The 18625-nt window shown below is 35.2% G+C and overlaps 1 protein-coding gene across 5 annotated transcripts in view; it reads left to right on the top strand.

The window, feature by feature from the left end:
- Positions 1–18625, top strand: part of C1GALT1 (core 1 synthase, glycoprotein-N-acetylgalactosamine 3-beta-galactosyltransferase 1) — a 39364-nt gene that overhangs the window by 3826 nt on the left and 16913 nt on the right. For 2 of the 5 annotated variants that reach the window (XM_082693696.1, XM_082693695.1), the window contains exon 2: positions 3967–4029. The exons of the other annotated variants lie outside the window; for them this stretch is intronic. The gene's annotated coding sequence lies outside the window, so the exon portion shown is untranslated. The remainder of the gene's footprint in view (positions 1–3966; positions 4030–18625) is intronic. 5 annotated transcript variants of the gene reach the window in all.

The following is an 18625-nucleotide window of genomic DNA, read 5'->3' as shown; positions in this document are numbered from 1 at the left end:
TTGGGCAATAAGCCATGTGAGTATGTAGGTGAGTGTGTTCCCAACAGAGAACAGCAGATGCACAGACCCTCATGTTTGAGGAACAGCAAGGAATCCAGAGAACACAGCAAGGGAAACAGTAATAGGCTCAGTTTATGAAATTTCTATTTGTTCTTTTTGACCTATAAAAACCAAATACTAGGAGAAGAGATCAGAAAAAGAAGAGTGGGGATAGGATTGCAGACCACTGAGGTTCATCTTAAGGTTTTTGCTTTGTTTCTGAGGTTGGGAAGACATTGGAAGATTTTGAGCATATGAGTGATACAATCTTTTTTAAAAGATCACTGGTGAAATGGGTAAAAATGGATTGAAGAAAGAAGGATGCAAAGGGAAAAGTTGATTAGGAGTCAAAATAGTTGAGGGAGGGAGAGGAGAAGAGAGAAAAGGAGGAGGTGACTTGGACTAGGATGGTAGCAATGAACAGGTTAGAAGAGAGGAATGAGATCAAAAGCATATGAGATGATAGTGAAAAATAAGGTTACCCCATTGCCTGCCTCAAAGAGGTTTACAATTAATCTTTATATATTCTTCCTGAGATATTTTATGTATATATGGTAAACTGGGTATATGTATATATGATAAACAGTTTAGTAGAGCACTTCTTTTTTTTTTGAATGCATGGTAAATGTTTTTTTTTTTTTAAGATTTTATTTGTTATTGTAAGGACAGAGAGATCACAAGTAGGCAGAGAGGCAGGCAGAGAGAGAGGGGAAGCAGGCTCCCTGCTGAGCAGAGAGCTGGATGTGGGACTCAATCCCAGGACCTTGAGATCATGACCCGAGCCAAAGGCAGAGGCTTAAACCATTGAACCACCCAGGCACCCAGTAGAGGACTTTTTAACTGGAGCTGATTTTGACCCTAAGGGGACATTTGGCAGTGTCTAGAGACATTTTTCGTTGTCACAGTCCAGGGGAATACTATTGGCATCTAGTGAGTGGAGGCCACAAATGCTACTAAGCATCTTATGATGAACAGGATAGCCAATCACAAGAGAGAATCATCCAGCTCAAGAGGTCATTGGCTTAATGGGAGTTACAGAGGTTGAGGCATAGATGGTGGAGAAAAGATTGTGTTATATAGACAGAGAACACAGTAGGAATAGAATAGCCTCAGCATTGGGATATTTAGTTAAGAGATTAAATATTGCAGTTGCTTAGGTGAGAGAGGGTCTGAAATAGTAGAAATGGAGAGGGGGGGGGATGGATTAAAAAAATTTAGGAAATAAAATTGGCCAGATTTGGTGATTGGATATGGGGTGAGGGTAAGGGGAGTGGGGAATGTTAAAAAATTAGAGACACTTTGATTTCTAGTTTAGATAAACAGATGGCTTCTAGTAAAATAGGAAGCCATTGGTGAGTAATTTAGGTGATTGCCAGTAATTTTAGTTAAGATGAGCAGGTAGAAAGGGAATTAAGGAAGCTAAGGAGTCACTTTTGGGCATGTTGAATTTAAGGTCAAGACAGAAATGTTTAATGTGTATGTGAGTCAAACTTGGAGAAGTCTGAAAAGGATCAAGAGATCCTCTTGTGTAAGAAGTGTGGGGATTTTAGTGCAGTTTGGTTTTTTTTAGATTATCTCTATAGATGAAGTAGCCTACCTTTATTTAATTTTTGTCAAAAAAAGTAATAGATGTTACTTGATAAAAGCATTAAAACATAAGTTTATAAAATGAAATAAAAGCCCTTCTTGCTCATGCCACCTAGTTAAGACTAGGTGTTATCTACTTCTCAGAAGTAGATAATAAAATTTATTAAATAACAAAATTTATGTTGTTATAATAAATTTATATTTATTATATAAATTTAAATAATAATTAACAAAATTTACTTTGTTAAATATCTTTATATACACCTTTCCAGAATTATGTATACAGAATCATTTAAGAAGCCAAATGTGATTATTCTATACAGACTGTAGTACTTTGTCTTAAAAAATAAATCTTTCATCTTACACAGTTTTCATGAATGAAGTTGTGTTATGGAAGAAAATAAATGAAAAGGGTAAAGTGGAGACAAAGACTAAGAGATAAAGCAACATCTCTTTGATCTAAAGTAAAAGATGCAAATACACAGAAATGTGAAAGAAAAGTCTTTTCTGTATATACATATTCTGTGTCTACTGTTTCAGTTTCAGTTTTTTAATTTGTTTTCTTTACATTTTTTCTGATTTAAAATGTAGCCACTATACCTTACAAGCAAAAAAGTCGTAACTGCCAAATATGCAAAGATTTTTCCTTATTAGCACATATAGATCATTGTTTTGCCAGCTGCAGAGTATTCTGTGGTACAGATGTACCATGTGAATTTAACCAATTCCTTATCAACCGACAAACATCTATGGCAATGGCTGCCGTCAATATCTTTTCAGACTTATGTGTTTGTGTACATAGGAAAAATTTCTGATGATGAAATGATGGGTCAGGTCATAGTCATTTAAAATTTTAAAATAGGGGCGCATGGGTGGCTCAGTGGGTTAAGCCTCTGCCTTCGGCTCAGGTCATGGCCTCAGGGTCCTGGGATTGAGCCCCACATTGGGCTCCCTGCTTGGCAGGGAGCCTGCATCCCGCTCTTCTCTTTGCTTGCCTCTCTGCCTACTTGTGACCTCTCTCTCTCTCTCTCTCTCTCTCTCTCTGTGTCAAATAAATAAATAAAATATTAAAAAATATATATATATGTGTTTTAAAAAGCCAGTGGTTGCATAGTATATCTTAAAAAAAAAAAATTTAATATATTGCCAAATTGCCCTTCCAAAAGACAGTAAATGTATGTATTGTGAGAATGCATGAGTGCCAGTTTTCTCTTCCATGTCATGATAAGTGTAATTAAACATTTTTTGCTAGTATGATAGGTTAAAAATAGTATTTCTGCATTTGAATTACTTTAATGTGAAATTTGAACATCCTTGACCATTGTAATTTCTTCTTCTGCAAATCCTTTATTTTCTTTATATGTTTTTATGTTAGATTGATCTTTTGTCTTTTTCATTATGATACTTTTTGGCATTTTTTGCTGTACAGATTTTTTTTTTAACATTTTGTACAGAAACATCTCTAAACCAGCAATTTTACTGCCAGAAGTTTAACCAATGAGTAATTTCATACAATTTTCCTATAGTCATGGTATCTGAGTTTTGAAAAGATACCAATTTCATGTTAAAATGTAAAAAGATATTTTCTTCTAGTTATAATTTCATTTTTTAAAATATTGTAATCTTAGAAACATTAGGAATTTGAAAGAGAAAGGTAGGAATCCAGCTGGCTGATTTTTATTTTTTTCCCAAAAGACTATTTCATTATCATTACTTGAATAAACCATCTTTTTCTTGATTTGAAATGCTGTGTATATTATGTATTAAATTTCTATATGTACTTGTTTTTTTAATAGACTCTCTATTTCAGTCTGGTAAAGACCACCAGGGATATATATCTTTAAGCTGACAAAGGTTAATTAACTTGCTGCTGTGAGGGAGACCACACGTCAGACCAAACTGCCTGCATTTTACTAAATAAAGAAAGGACAGCGTTATTATAGGGTTTTGAAGAAGGGTGGAGTTTAGACAAAATTTAAATGAAGCAATATTTGATAGGTTTGAAGTATAGTAAGGCTGTGTGTCAAGGGGTTAATTAACATCAGGCCTGGGCTGAGAAGCAAATTCAAAGTCCTCTTCCTTAGAGAATATACAGTTAAGATAAATGTGGAATGTTGTGTCTGGGAAACCTTATCTGAAACTCTGATTTGGAAATTAAGACTGCTGTTATTTGATGAATGATCCATCATCCATATAAGAATGGGATGTTCCAGTCTCACTGATACACTTTCAGATGGCTTAGTTCTGATGGCACGGTTGTAGAGGAAAAAAGTTTCTCAGCATTATGTCTGTAGTATTAATTAAAAGCATTAAAAAAAATTTTTTTTAACTGATTCATAGATAAATTGATATGTCTGTTTGGCCTAAATGTCGAATTGTTCTACCTATATACCACTGTTCATTGTAAGTAATATATTTTCATATCTAATAGCCTTAATCTGCCCTCCAACCTGCAATGCTCCTTTAAGGAATTTCCAGTTATTCTCATAATTATTTTCTAAACAACATTATGAATAACTTTTTACTATACTACTTGATTTTTAAAAATCTTATATTTTAAGTGGATCCATTAGGCTTAACTCTACCCTGACACACCTATCCAGAATTTTTCAGGTATACTCACATACTTCTCTTTTACAAATCTTTTGAATGCTTTTACTGAGTTATTTAACTTTTTAAAATTTTCTTGTATTTAAAAAGCAATAAAAAATAAAATCTTGTAACAATACATATATAGGTTATTTTGGAGAAAATCAACATTGTTATTCTTTTTTTTCCAATTTTTTGTTGTAAAATACAAATAAGATTTACCATTTTAATCATTTTAAGTGCACATTTCAGTGATATTAAATACATTTATATTGCTGTGCAACTATTACCACCATCTGTCTCCAGAACTCTTCATCTTGCAAAACTGAAACTCTGTACCCATTAAACAGTAATTTCCCATAACTCTCTGGCAACCACCATTCTCTGTCACTATGATTTTAACTGGGTGTCTCCTATCTCAGGCAACCACCAGTGTCTGGCAACCACCATTCTACTTTCTGTTTCTATGGTTTTAACGGAGTGTCTCTTGTAAGTGGAATTATATAGTATTTGTCTTTTTGTGACTGGCTTATTTCATTTAACATGATGTCAGAGTTCATCCATGTTACAGCACACATCAAAATTTCCTTTCTTTAAAGGCTGAGTAATACTCCATTGTATGCACATAACACATTTTGCTTATTCATTTATCCATTGATGGACACTTGGATTAATTCCGCATTTTAGCTATCGTGAATATTGCTGCTATAAACATGGGTGTATAGATACCTCTTTGAGACCTTGCTTCCAATTCTTTTGGTCATATGCCCAGAAGTGGAAGTACTGGATCCTGTGGTAACTCTAAATTTTTAATTTTTTTGTGAGCTACCATACTACTTTCCACAGTGGCTTTACATTGTACATTTCTATACATTTTACAGTATAGTGCACAAGTATTTGCATTTCTCCACATCCTTGCCAACACTTACTGTTTTGATAGTGGCCATCCCAATAGATGTGATATGGTACCTCATTATAGATTTGATTAGAATTTCCCTGAGTATCAGTGATGTTGAGCATCTTTTCACCTTCAACATGCTCTTAACTTATCAACCAGTTGTATATCTTGTTTGGAAAATGTCTTTTCAAGTCCTTCGCCCATTTTATTGGTTTTGTTGTTAAGTTTTAGGAGTTCTTTATATATTCTGGACGTTAATCCCCTATCAGATAGATGACTTGCAAATATTTCTTCCATTCTGTAGGTAGCCTTTTTAATTTGTTGATAGTATCTTTTAATATATAAAATTTTTAAATTTTCATGAAGTCCAGTTTAACTAATTTTTCTTTTGTTGCTTGTGTCTTTGATGTCCTATCAAAGAAATCATTCCCAATTCCAGTATCAGGAAGTTTTTTTCTCTTGTTTTATTCTAAGAGCTTTATAGTTTTATATTTAGGTCTTTGATCTATTCTGAGTTGATTTCTGTATATGATGTTAGATAAGGGTCCAGTTTCATTCTTTAGTGTGTGGATATTCTGTTTTCCTTGCACTTTTGTCAAAAGATTGTCCTCTGCTTATTGAATGCATGTGGCCTATTTGTTGAAAATATTTTGACCATAAATGCATGTGTTTATTTCTGATCTCTCTATTCTGTTCCATTGGCCTATATGTCTATCTTTATCCCAGTGCCACTGTTTTGATTACTGTAGCCTTTGTAGTAAGTTTTAAAATTAGGAACTGTGAGTCCTCTGGTTTTATTCCCTTGACATTCCATATGAATTTTATGATGGATATTTCTGTTTCTTCAGAAAACATCACTAGATTTTGATAGCAATTGTGTTAAGTTTATAGATAACTTTGGGCAGTATTGATCTCTTAATAATATTCTTCCAATCCACGAACATGGGATGTCTTTCCATTTATTTATGTGCAAAAAATATTTATGTTCTCATGGAATAGTAACAAGGTATTTTCACTTTTGATTTTCTGAAGCTAAAATTGTGTGAATATTTTTCAAACTATTTTATCATCTTAATAAGTTAGTAATAGAAAATGCTTTTAGTCTGTCTCAATTAATATGTATTTGTATTATAGTTCATATGAGTTGAAAACACACCAAAGGAAATTATATATATATATATATATATATATATAGAGAGAGAGAGAGAGAGAGAGAGAGAGAGAGAGTTCATATCTATTTTATGTTTTGGGGTTAAAGAAGTGTAAAAGCTTCAAATGATGGAACCATATATGATTTTTTATTTAGTATATTAGGTGGTATAAATATAGATCTCTGCTTGCAAAATTTATTTCAACTGTTCCCCCCTTTAGTAAACAAACACACAAACATTTGAATGCATTTTGTAAGCCAGGCAGTGTGTTAGGTGCTAGAGAGGTAGAGATAAGAGCCATAGCCACTTTTCCTGAGGAACTCATAGTCTAATGGGAAAGAGATGCACTTACTGTATTTCACAGTATGATATATACATAGTAGGAAGTGGGAATAAAGGAACAAGGACACATTCAAGGGAGAGTAGTTAATTTGATAAGGCAGTAGGAAAGAGTGGTCATGGAAAATACTGAAACTGAAGCAACCTTGAAAGAATTATGTATCTATATAGTAGACAAAATAGAGGAAGGCAGACCAAGCAGAAAAGACTAGAATGGCCGAAGTCATCCAAATGAAAGGTCATGGCAAACTTGGAGAATGGCTGAATGTTCTTTGCAGATAAGAGAGTATGAGAAGTAAGAAAGCAGGAAGGTAAACTAGAGCCAGTCTTGTGTACCAAATAAGCAGTATGTTCTTGATCCTTGTATAGTTCGCCTTTGTCCGAAATCCTAGGATGGAAATAATTTTTCCTCAGAATTTTGAAGGATTTTATCTATTGCCTCTAGCTTTTAGCATTGTTGTTTAAAAGTCTAAAACTATTAATTCCTGGGGCACCTAGGTGACTTATCCAGTAAGCATCTGCCTTAGGCTTAGGTCATGATCTCAAGGTCCTGGGATCAAGGCCTGTGTTGGGCTCCCTGCTGGGCAGAGAGTCTGCTTCTTCCTCTTCCTCTGCCCCTCCCCCATTCATGCTTTGTCTCTTGCTTTCTCTCTCTCTCTCAAGTAAATAAATGATTTTTAAAAAATTAAAAAAAATAAAGCCATTTAATTCCTATCTCTGCCTCATTCTCTTTTTCTTGCAGAATGGATTTTTACCAAAATTACCTGATACCACATCTTAGTGGGTCTTTTTGTTCAGAATATTAGCTATCCTTGGATCCTTTCAATCTGGAAATGTCCTTGAAATATTTGATTGTCGGTTTCCTACCCTCTTTTTTATCTGTACCTGTAAACTGATCCTTAGTTATCAGTTTTGTCTCTTATTTTCCATCTCCTTATCTTTTTGTTTGGTTTGCTTTGAGGGTGATTTCCTTAACTTTATCCTATGGCTGTTCTATTCAGGTTTTTTATTTTCTTATAGTTTAATTGTGGAGTTCTTTTAGTCCTCTTAGTTTTTTTCTTGGTCTTACTCTTACTCTTTTTTCATGAATAGAATGGCATGACATTTCTTAATATCTCAGAATTCAAAGATTAGGTTTTTCTTAGTTTTCATCTCATTATATCCTCTCTTCAGTTTGCTTTAAATTTGACTTTGTTGGTTTTTTTCTTTCGTATTAGAGGCTTTCCTTAAAATACCTGGTGATTCTTAAGTGGCTATTGATATTTTAGAGTAGATACTAAAAAGCTGATTAAAATTTCTGTATGCATTGTTAGGGCTGTGCAGTACTATTCACTATATGATGATTGAACTAGAATGATTGCTGAAACTTCTGGGGATTCCATACAGGAAAACCAAACCAAGCAATTTTTAACTTTCCCAGTGACAAAGTTACCATAGCAGATGATGCTAATAATTTGTCCAAGTTTCTGTATCTCTTTTCTGTTCATAGGCTCCTACTGTATATTCATCCCCATTATCTGTCTCCTAAGGTTCTTTGTTGCTGGGCTGCCCTCACACTGCCAGAGCCAGTTTTGCCAATGTATAAGCTATGAGAGTGTCTGGGAAGTTTATTTCCTAAGGCCAGCCCTTAACCAATTATTAATTATATGAATACAACTCTGAGGTGCAGCTGGCATTGCCTCCAGAACTACCCTAGGGTATGGAGCTAAAATTATCTCCCATGGAACTTTGCATGACCTTCTTTTCCTCCCTGGCCTACTTACCTAAAGTTTTTCTAGGGAAGACATTTTATGAAATTTCTTTTTTTTGTTTGTTTGTTTGTTTTAAGATTTGTTTAATTAATTTATTTATTTGTTTATTGCCAGAGGTGGAGAGAGAGAAAGAGCACGTGTGCCAATGAGCACACAAGCAGGGCAAGCAGCAGACGGAGGGAGAAGCAGGTTCTCCGCTGAGCAGGGAGCCTGATGTGGGACTCGATCCCAGGACCCTGGGATTATGACCTGAGCTGAGGGCCGATGATTAACTGACGGGAGCCACTCAGGCATCCCCAGGGAGTACTCTCTAATAAACCACTTTTACACAAAGGTCTTCTTTCATGGTTTCCTTTCCGAAGACCCAACTTAAGATAGCATTAACATTTGGGGGTGCATTCCCTTTGGTGACGTATTATTTTGGAATGAGAGTAGACTGATTTTTTTTTTTAATTCTGTCTGTATTTTGGGCCCTCTTTGTCAGAGATTGGTATCAAACTTTTACATAAAAGAAGAATTGGTTAAGTTCTACTTAACTTCCTGACTGATTCATGTGTACCAGCATACTTCAGAACTATTGCGAGCTCAGTTCCAAACCACTGCAAAAAAACAGATATCATAATAAAGCAAGTCAGATGAATTTTTGGTTTCCCCATGCATATAAAAGTTATGTTTATGCTGTACTGTAGTGTGTTAAGGATGCAGTAGCATTATGTCTTTAAAAAATGTACATACCTTAATTTACTTTATTGCTAAAAAAAAAAAAGTGCTAACCATCATCTGAGCTTTCAGTGAGTCATAATCTTTTTGCTAGTAAAGGGTCTTGTCTTTATGTTGATAGCTGCTGACTGATGAGGATGGTGATTCCTGCAGGTTGGAGTGGCTGTAACAATTTCGTAAAATAAGACAACAATGAAGTTTGCCGCATCTGTTTACTCTTCCTTTCATTAACGATATCTCTTTGGCATAGATACTGTTTGATAGATTTTATGCACAGTAGAACTTCTTTCAAAATTGGAGTCAGTCCTCTCAAACCCTCTCATGTTTTATTAACTAAGTTTATGTAAAATTCTAAACCTTGTTGCCATTTCAACAATTTTCATAGCATCTTCATCAGGAGTAAATTTCATCCCAAGAAATCACTTTCTTTGCTCATCTCTAAGAAGCAACTCCTCATCTATTCAGGTTTTTTCATAAGATAGCAGCAATTCAGTCACATCTTTAGGCTCCATTTCTAATTCTAGTTATCTTGCTGTTTCTACCATACCTGCAGTTACTTCCTCCCCTGAAGTCTTAAACCCCTTCACAGGCATTCGTGATAGTTAGAATCAACTTCTTCTAAACTCCTGTTCATGTTGATATTTTGACATCTTCCCATGAATCATGAATGTTCTTAATGCCATCTAGAATATTGAATTCCCTCCAGAACGTTTTTAATTTATCCTGCCCAGATGTATCAAAGGATTCAGTATCTATGGCAGCTATAGCTTTATGAAACGTATTTCTTTTTTTTTTTCGCCAAGATTTTATTTCTTGGAGAGTACGCATGTGCACAAGTAGTGGGGAGGAGCAGAGGGAGAGGGAGAAGCAGATTCCCGACTCAGGAGGGAGCCTGATGCGGGGCTGCATCCCAGGACCCCAGGATTATGACCTGAGTCAAAGGTGCTTAACCAGTTGAGCCACCCAGGTGCCCCACAAAATGTATTTCTTAAATAATAAGACTTGAAAGTTGAAAATTACTCCTTGATCTATGGGCTGCAGAATGGATGTTGTATTAGGAGACATGAAAACAACTTTAATCTTGTCCATCTCAGTTAGAGTTCTGGGGTAACCACTTGCATTGTCAATGAGCAGTAGTATTTTGAAAGCAATCTTTTTTTCTGAGCACATGTCTCAACAGTAGGCTTAAAATATTAAATAAACAATGTTGTAATATGATGTCATCCAGGCTTTGTTGTTCCCTTTCCAGAGCACAGGCAAACTAGATGATGCAGCATAATTATTAAGGGTTGTAACATTTTCAGAATGGTAAGTGAGCAGTGGCTTCAAGTTAAAGTTACCAGCTGCATTAGCCCCTAATGAGAAAGTCAGCCTGTCCTTTGAAACTGGGCATTGACTTCTCCCACCTAGTTCTCAAAGTCCTAAATGACATCTTTTCCTGTCAGTAGGCTCTTTCATCTATATTGAAAATCTGTTGTTTAGTGAAGCCGCTTTCAGTAATTATTCTTATATGAATTTCTCTGGATAACTTGGAGCTTCTACGTCAGCATGTGTTGCTTCATTTTACATTGTGGTCTTATGGAGAAGGCTTCTTTCCCTTAAACCTCATGAACCAAATTTTGCTAGCTTCAAACTTTTCTTGTATACTCACTTACCTCTCTCAGCCTTCATTGAATCAAAGAGTTAGGACCTTGCTTTAGATTAGGCTTTGGCTTAAGGGAATGTTGTGGCTGGTTTGACATTCTCTCTGAACTACTAAAGTACTCTCCAAATTAGCAATATCAAAATCAGCTATTTTGGTTTATTATTATTTGTGAGTTGACTGGGGTAACACTTTTAGTTTCTTATAAGAACTTTGCATTTACAACTTGGCTGTTTGGCACAAGAAGCCTAGTTTTGGGCCTGTCTTGGCTTTCAAACATGCTTTCCTCCCTAAGCTTAATCATTTCTAGCTTTTCATTTAAAGTGAGAGACATGTGATTCTTCCTTTCACTTGAACATGAAGAGCCCATTGTAGAGTTACTGATTGACTTAATTTCAATATTCTTGTGTCTCAGGGAATAGGGAGGTCTTAGGAGAGGGAGAAAGAGGAATGGCCAATTGGTGGAGCAGACAGAACACACACAACATTTATCGATTAAGTTTGCCATCTTATATGTCTGCAGTTTGTGACACCCCAAACTATTATAATAGTAGCACCAAAGATCAGCAGTTAGAGTTCACTGTAAAAAATATAGCAATGAAGAAGTTTGAAATATCCTGAGAACTGCCAAAATGTGACACAGAGAAATTAAGTGACATGGTGTTGGAAAAGTAGTGCCGATAGACTTACTGGACAAAGAGTTACTATAGACCTTCAATTTGTAAAAAAACAACAACAAAAAACTAGTATCTGCAAAGCACAGTAAAGGAAAGCACAGTGAAAATAAAGTATGCCTATATAAAAATTATGTTTTTTGAAAGATTTAAGTATTTTATCCAAGAAAAGCCTAGACCTTTTTGAAGTCTGGCTCTTTTCTTTGACAACATTCTTTATTTCCTTTGTTTTTATTTATTCATTTAGTTTTTATACCTTGAATCAGCTTTGATAATTTGCTTTTTTAGAGAAATGTGTTTCATTTAGGTTTTTGTGTTTAATAGCTGTTATATAAAATGTTCTTTTGGATTACTTTTAATTTTATCTGTGAATGTGGATGTAGTTTAAATCCGAATTGGAACAAACCCACTGTAAAAAGACATTTGTGAACTAACTGAGGCAATTTGATTATAGAAGACAGGAAAATTTGATTATACCCTTGGATTGGATGAGTCCAAAGAATTATTGTTAATTTTTTTAGGCACTGATAATTCTGTTAGACATTTGATTATGGCTTTTTATTTCATTAATCTTAATTATTTTTCTATTTTGAATTTTATTGATTTCTGTTATTTCATTCATTGTGCTTGCTTTAGGCTTATTTTGCCCTTTTTCTTGGTTTTTGAAGTGGGAACTTGAGTTGATTGGAGACTTTTTCTCTTTTCTAACGTAAGCATTTAGTGCTGTAAGTTTTCTTGAGAACTGCTTTAGTTGTGTCCCTCTCTTTTTAAACTCTTTCATCACTTTTTTGTGTCCCTGTGTAATTAACAACACTGTAAATTCCACAAGGGCAGGGAAAGATATTTTATTTTAGCTTTTCCCAGTGTTTAGCACAGTGCCATATAATTGTAATGAATTTTGAACTTTAAAACTTGCATGTAGTACCTCAGCAGCTTAGCTCGATAATCTGGAACTGTAGGGGAACCTGGGTGGCTCAGTGGGTTAAAGCCTCTGCCTTCCGCTCTGGTGATGTTCCCAGGGTCCTGGGATCGAGCCCCACATCGGCCTCTCTGCTCAGCGGGGAGCCTGCTCCCTCCTCTCTCTCTTCGCCTGCCTCTCCGTCTACTTGTTATCTCTGTCTGTCAAATAAATAAATAAAATTTTTAAAAAATCTGGAACTGTAAAGAAACAAAATTAGTAGGAATATTCTCAAAGAGAATATTGCAAATAAAATTTTATTTTATATAATAGAATTTTATTTAGCTTAGAAATGTATTGAAAAGGAGGTATGGATTAAGTGTTTAGGAATAAGCCTTTTTAATATAAAGAAACATTTGAATTCTTATTAGGAAGAGTACTATAGGAGAGCAGAGGCATGAAAATTTAGTCTGAAAACAGTTCTGATCTCTCTGCATTCTTTTCACAGTCTTTCTTAGATCCCATGGACTTTTCATTTTTTATATCTTTACATCTCAATATTTGTCAATAGAGCAAAACCGTTTTTTTTTTCTTGAATCTGCTCGTAACAATGTCTTCTTATCTTCCATTTAAAGGTAATTTTAGAAAAAAAATGAATTAAACAAAAGGTAATTTTAGAAAGGGCAAAAGATGTAGAAAGTTGATGGGTTACTATACATGCAAGTGTGATATAACAGGAAAAAAACCTATAAACTTTAAGTGAAATGTGAGTTAGAATCCCAGTTTACCATGTTGACTGTGTGGTTCAGGTCAATTTAATTTCTCTGAAACTCAGCTTCCTCATTTGTAATATGGAGATACTACTGTCAGGTTTTACAGTTGTGAAGATCAGAGAAAACAGAAGTTTTAAACATAATGCCTCATATAGTATATTTGTAAGCATTTATACACTGTATCACTATATAAAATTACTCAGTTTTGTAAGGAAAGTCTTTTAGGGAAAAAACCATCAAAAATCACCTTAATATAGCTTGAAATACATGTTGAATATGTAAAGCAGTGAATGAATAGTATAATACAGAAAAAATTTAGAATAGTAGACTGACATCTCTGGCAGGAGTACCAAAATTTTAAAACAACGAAAAACGAACACTGAAAGCCTCAGATTTTAGGGACTTTTATTGTGAATTCCATTGACTCCCTAGAAGCCTAAAAATTGGAGGAAGACATGATCTCATGTTTAAAGGGTATTAAAGTCTTATTCAGAGGATATTAGTGACTAGTGGCTTGACTAAAAACAAAGCATAAAAGAAGTGGAACATATATCTATAAGGATAAAAGATCAATCTGCCCTCAGACTTTTCTGGCACCCATGTGAGAGGACCCATGTGAGAGGATCAATATTTACAGAGTTTTTACTTGGTCAAGTTGTGCTTCATATATAAAGACAGTAGTAGACGGTCTCAAGCCTGGAAGAATTTAGAATATAGCAGCAATGAGCACTATTACAAAAATTACTTGCTGAAATTCAGCCGAAAACATGACATTAATGAAGAACTCACATATAAAGGAGCTGTAATGAAAGGACTATTAATGAGCTTATAATCCAAATTAATACATGCTCAGGATTAAGCAGTCATGGGAATTACAGTATAATTTATAGAATGTAAACTGCAAAATTTACAGAATAAAAATAGTTCACAAAAGTTGTGTGGGGGAGAGTATATATTTCCACATTTCCATAACAAGAAATTAATAGGAACTATCTAAAATTTTAAAAGGTAGTTTTAAAAAAGGGCCTACTCTATTGCTATATATTTTTCATAGTCTTTTTCTTGTCTTTTTTGAAGGCTCATTTAGAAGAGAGGAGTCATATTATAAATGTTTAGCTGACTTGCAGAGTTCATTTAGATTCATTTCATTTCCCTTTTTTCTTATACATTCAAGTAAATCTAACTTAATACGTTAAATCCTTAAAATAGCATGACTAACATTCATTCTGAAAAACTATACATGCAAGTGTATATGTAAAATGGCTAAGAATCTGACTTCTTGAATCATATTGCTAGTGTGACCCTGAGAAGGTTACTTACCTTTTTGTGAGTTTGCCTGTAAAGTGAGATTGATAGTCCCACATTTATTGTTTACAGTTAATTCACATAAAGCTCTTGATACAGGGCTCAACTGGTAGCCACAGTTATCCCTCCTTCCATCTCTTGTTTACAAAGATGTTATTCATTGTTTCTGAGTGGTGGGATTTGGGGTGATTTTTATCTTTTTCACATTGTTCTATATTGCTTGATTCCTTTTTTACAATGAAAAACACAAAGCTGTCCCTTAAAAAATAAAATTAAAAGATGGCCAACAGACACATGAAAAAGTGCTCCATATCACTCGGCATCAGGGAAATACAAATCAAAACCACAATGAGATATCACCTCACACCAGTCAGAATGGCTAAAATCAACAAGTCAGGAAATGACAGATGCTGGCGAGGATGTGGAGAAAGGGGAACCCTCCTACACTGTTGGTGGGAATGCAAGCTGGTGCAGCCACTCTGGAAAACAGCATGGAGGTTCCTCAGAATGTTGAAAATAGAACTGCCCTATGACCCAGCAATTGCACTATTGGGTATTTACCCTAAAGATACAAATGTAGTGATCCAAAGGGGCACATGCACCCGAATGTTTATAGCAGCAATGTCCACAATAGCCAAACTATGGAAAGAACCTAGATGTCCATCAACAGATGAATGGATCAAGAAGATGTGGTATATATACACAATGGAATACTATGCAGCCATCAAAAGAAATGAAATCTTGCCATTTGCAATGATGTGGATGGAACTAGAGCGTATCATGCTTAGCGAAATAAGTCAAGCAGAGAAAGACAACTATCATATGATCTCCCTGATATGAGGAAGCGGTGATGCAACATGGAGGCTTAAGTGGGTAGGAGAAGAATAAATGAAACAAGATGGGATTGGGAGGGAGACAAACCATAAGTGACTCTTAATCTCACAAAACAAACTGAGGGTTGCTGGGGGGAGGGGGTTTGGGAGAAGGGGGTGGGATTATGGACATTGGGGAGGGTATGTGCTTTGGTGAGTGCTGTGAAGTGTGTAAACCTGGTGATTCACAGACCTGTACCCCTGGGGATAAAAATATATGTTTATAAAAAATTTTTTAAAAAAATTACAAATTACAAATTTTCGTTGTCCCAGCACTTCTTTTGCAACTAAAATCTCAATTGTGGAGCCTGAAAATCTGTATTTTTATATTTCATTTTATGAAATTTTGAAAATTTTAAAAAATCTTTATTTTTAAAATGCTCCTCAAATGATTCTGATTTTATATCGGGTTTGGAAAACATTTAATATTGAGACCTTTCCTCCACTTAATTTTAATTAATATATTAGAAGCCCCCAGAATGTGCAACTTAGTCATACAGTTCTCCAATCTGATCTACTTTAGCACTCTTGTAAAGCCTCTGCATTTGGCTCAGGTCATGATACCAGGGTCCTGGGATTGAGCTCCAGAGCCCCACATCGGGCTCTCTGCTCAGAAGGGAGCCTGCTTCCTCCTCTCTCTCTGCCTGCCTCTCTGCCTACTTGTGATCTCTGTCTGTCAAATAAATAAAATCTTAAAAAAAAAAAATCTGAAGAGTTGAGGATGCTGATTTTTGTCAAAACTCAGAGTAAGATTTGGGGCGCATTGTGCCCATATGAGATGGCTGTTTTATACCAGGAACAAGAAAGAAAAATCAGAGTAAACGGAAATTTAATCATAAGGCAAGAGTCTTTGAAATTGGAAGGTGATTAGGTAAAAGCAATAGGGATAAGCCAGCACATGTTGGTTGATAATGCTCTGGAGGAGGAGGGTGAGGGGATGGTAGCCATCCAACAGCATCACAAGATATTTCTTAACTAAAAACAAGTTGTTTTAACATCAGGAAGTTAGTTTTCTTCCACTCACCCCAGAACAGGTGTGTTGCTAAAAAAGTGCCACCTCAGCTAAGAAAACCATAAAATGTCACTGGTTTCCTACAAACACTAAAGCCTCCAGGCTGCAGAAGTAGACTTGTTCTGAAACTCAATGTCTTAGAAAATGGTGGGGTAGCAGGTTAGTTTTCATAGTTACCGGAGCTGGATCACTGCTCACTTGATAGTCACTGTCTTGTAGTCCTTCCCCTTCTCAGTCATCGTGCTTTCTGCGACTATTGCTTTCTCCTCTAATACCAGGAGTAGTAGAGTCTGTAGCAGTGGAGAATTCATTTGGACTGTGCCCTTCTGAGACTGTGAAGTGATTGTATCTGGTACTAAGGTGAGGAAAGTCACAGCAAGAAGAAAATACAGTACAAAAAGAAGATAAGTGTGCTAGAAGGCAGACTGTCAGAGAATCAGAAAATGTGGGAAATTACTTGCAATGTAGCTCCTAGATGACATCTCAGTTTAAGTGTCTGCTAATATTACCGTAATAGCCTCCCTTCAGGTTTATTGCTTCAGTCTTATTCTGTTAATCTTTTTACATTTACCAGAAGAAAATTGGTGTTATGTTACCTTTCATTCACTTCTCTTGGCTTCATGTTTGCAGTTTATGGGATTTTCAAATTACCTCTATTGTGGGTAAATTCTTAATAATATACATTGTTATTTTAAAGAATTCCAGATACTCAAATAGTTCTCTTCAGCTTTTTTTTCTTATGTAATGATTAAACATTTCTATACATTACTCAGTGCTCATCACAGTAAGTGTATTCTTTATATCCTTTATCTGTTTCACCCATCCCCCACTGACTCCTTCTGCCAACCACCAATTCTCTGTATTTAAGACTCTGTTTCTTGTCTCTTTTTTCTGTTTGCTTGTTTTGTTTCTTAAGTTACACATATGGGTGAAACCATATGGTATTTGTCTTTCTCTGAGTTACTTCACTTAGCATTATAACCTCTAGATCTACAGATCTACCCATGTTTTTGGAAAGTTCTCATTCTTTTTTATGACTGAGTAATATTCCTCTGTGTGTGCTTGTGTGTGTGTGTGTGTGTGTGTGTGTCTCCCACATTTTTATCCATTCATGTATGAATGGATACTTGGGTTGCTTTCATATCTTGGCTATTGTAAATAATGTTGCAACGTACATAGGGGTGCACATATCTTTTAGTATTAGTGTTTTTTATTTTCTTCAGATAAATATCCAGTAGTAGAATTACTGGATCATATAGTAATTCTACTTTTAATTCCTTGAGGACCCTCCATACTGTTTTCCACAATGGCTGCCCCAACAGGTTCCTTTTTCTCACATATCCTCGCCAACACTTGTTATTTATTTCTTGCCTTTTTGATTCTGGTCATTCTGACAGGGATGAGGTGATATCTCATTGTGGTTTTTGACTTGCATTTCCGTGATGATTAATGATGTTTAGCATCTTATCATGTATCTGTGGACTATTTATATGTCTTTGGAAAAATACCTCTTTAGGTCCTCTGCCCATTTTTAACCAGATTATATGGGGTTTTTTGATGTGGAGTTGTACCAAGTTATTTCTGTATTTCAGATATTAAAAACTCTTTATCAGATTATATCATTTGCAAATGATCTTCAGGGTCTTTAGTGTTTCAAAAGAATCACTTAAACCAGGAGGGATATTTTCCCTGCGATTACAGATTATACCTTTTGGGAGTAAGGATTTCACTAAAAACCAATCTAAATGGGTAAAAGATGACACAACAAAGGAGAATTTGAGACCCCCGTCAGGGAAAATAGCAACAAGACTGGGTAATCTTATTTCTGCTTTTCCTCTGGATAATTTTATAGGGGAGTTCAGTGGGACATACATGCTCTTCACCCATGAAGGCCCACCCTTCTGAACCTTAGAATGTAAGTTAAGATAGAGCAAAGGAAGTAAGTAAACAGGTGCCCACCAGTTTCATGTGGGTAATTTACATTCCCATATCACTGAGCAACTTTGCTAATAACACTCTCTTTCCTTACTTCAGCTTCCCCCTGGGGTCGTCCTTCTCAAACTTGAAGAGGACCTGAGATCTGAGATATAAGATGAGCATGGTGTAGTTCCATAGCATGACAGTTTTACTTAGAGATTTGAGGATAAATATATTTTCATTAAATAGACATATATTAAACATGTATTAAAAGAGATAAAGTGAAAGGTCACATGATGGGTTTTTTCTATAAATTTTTTACTCTAGCAAATATTAATACAAAAAAGTACGTGAATAAAAAATGTAGAGCTTCGTGAATGTCAGGAAAGTTAACTATGTTAAACCACTAATTTATTCTGACAATTGCTTACTTCCTTTTTTCCATCCTTTTGCTCCTA

This window comes from Mustela nivalis (assembly GCF_964662115.1).
Source record: "Mustela nivalis genome assembly, chromosome: 12".
In the NCBI taxonomy this organism is placed as follows: Eukaryota; Metazoa; Chordata; class Mammalia; order Carnivora; family Mustelidae; genus Mustela; species Mustela nivalis.
This window is presented reverse-complemented; position numbering and strand designations above follow the sequence as displayed.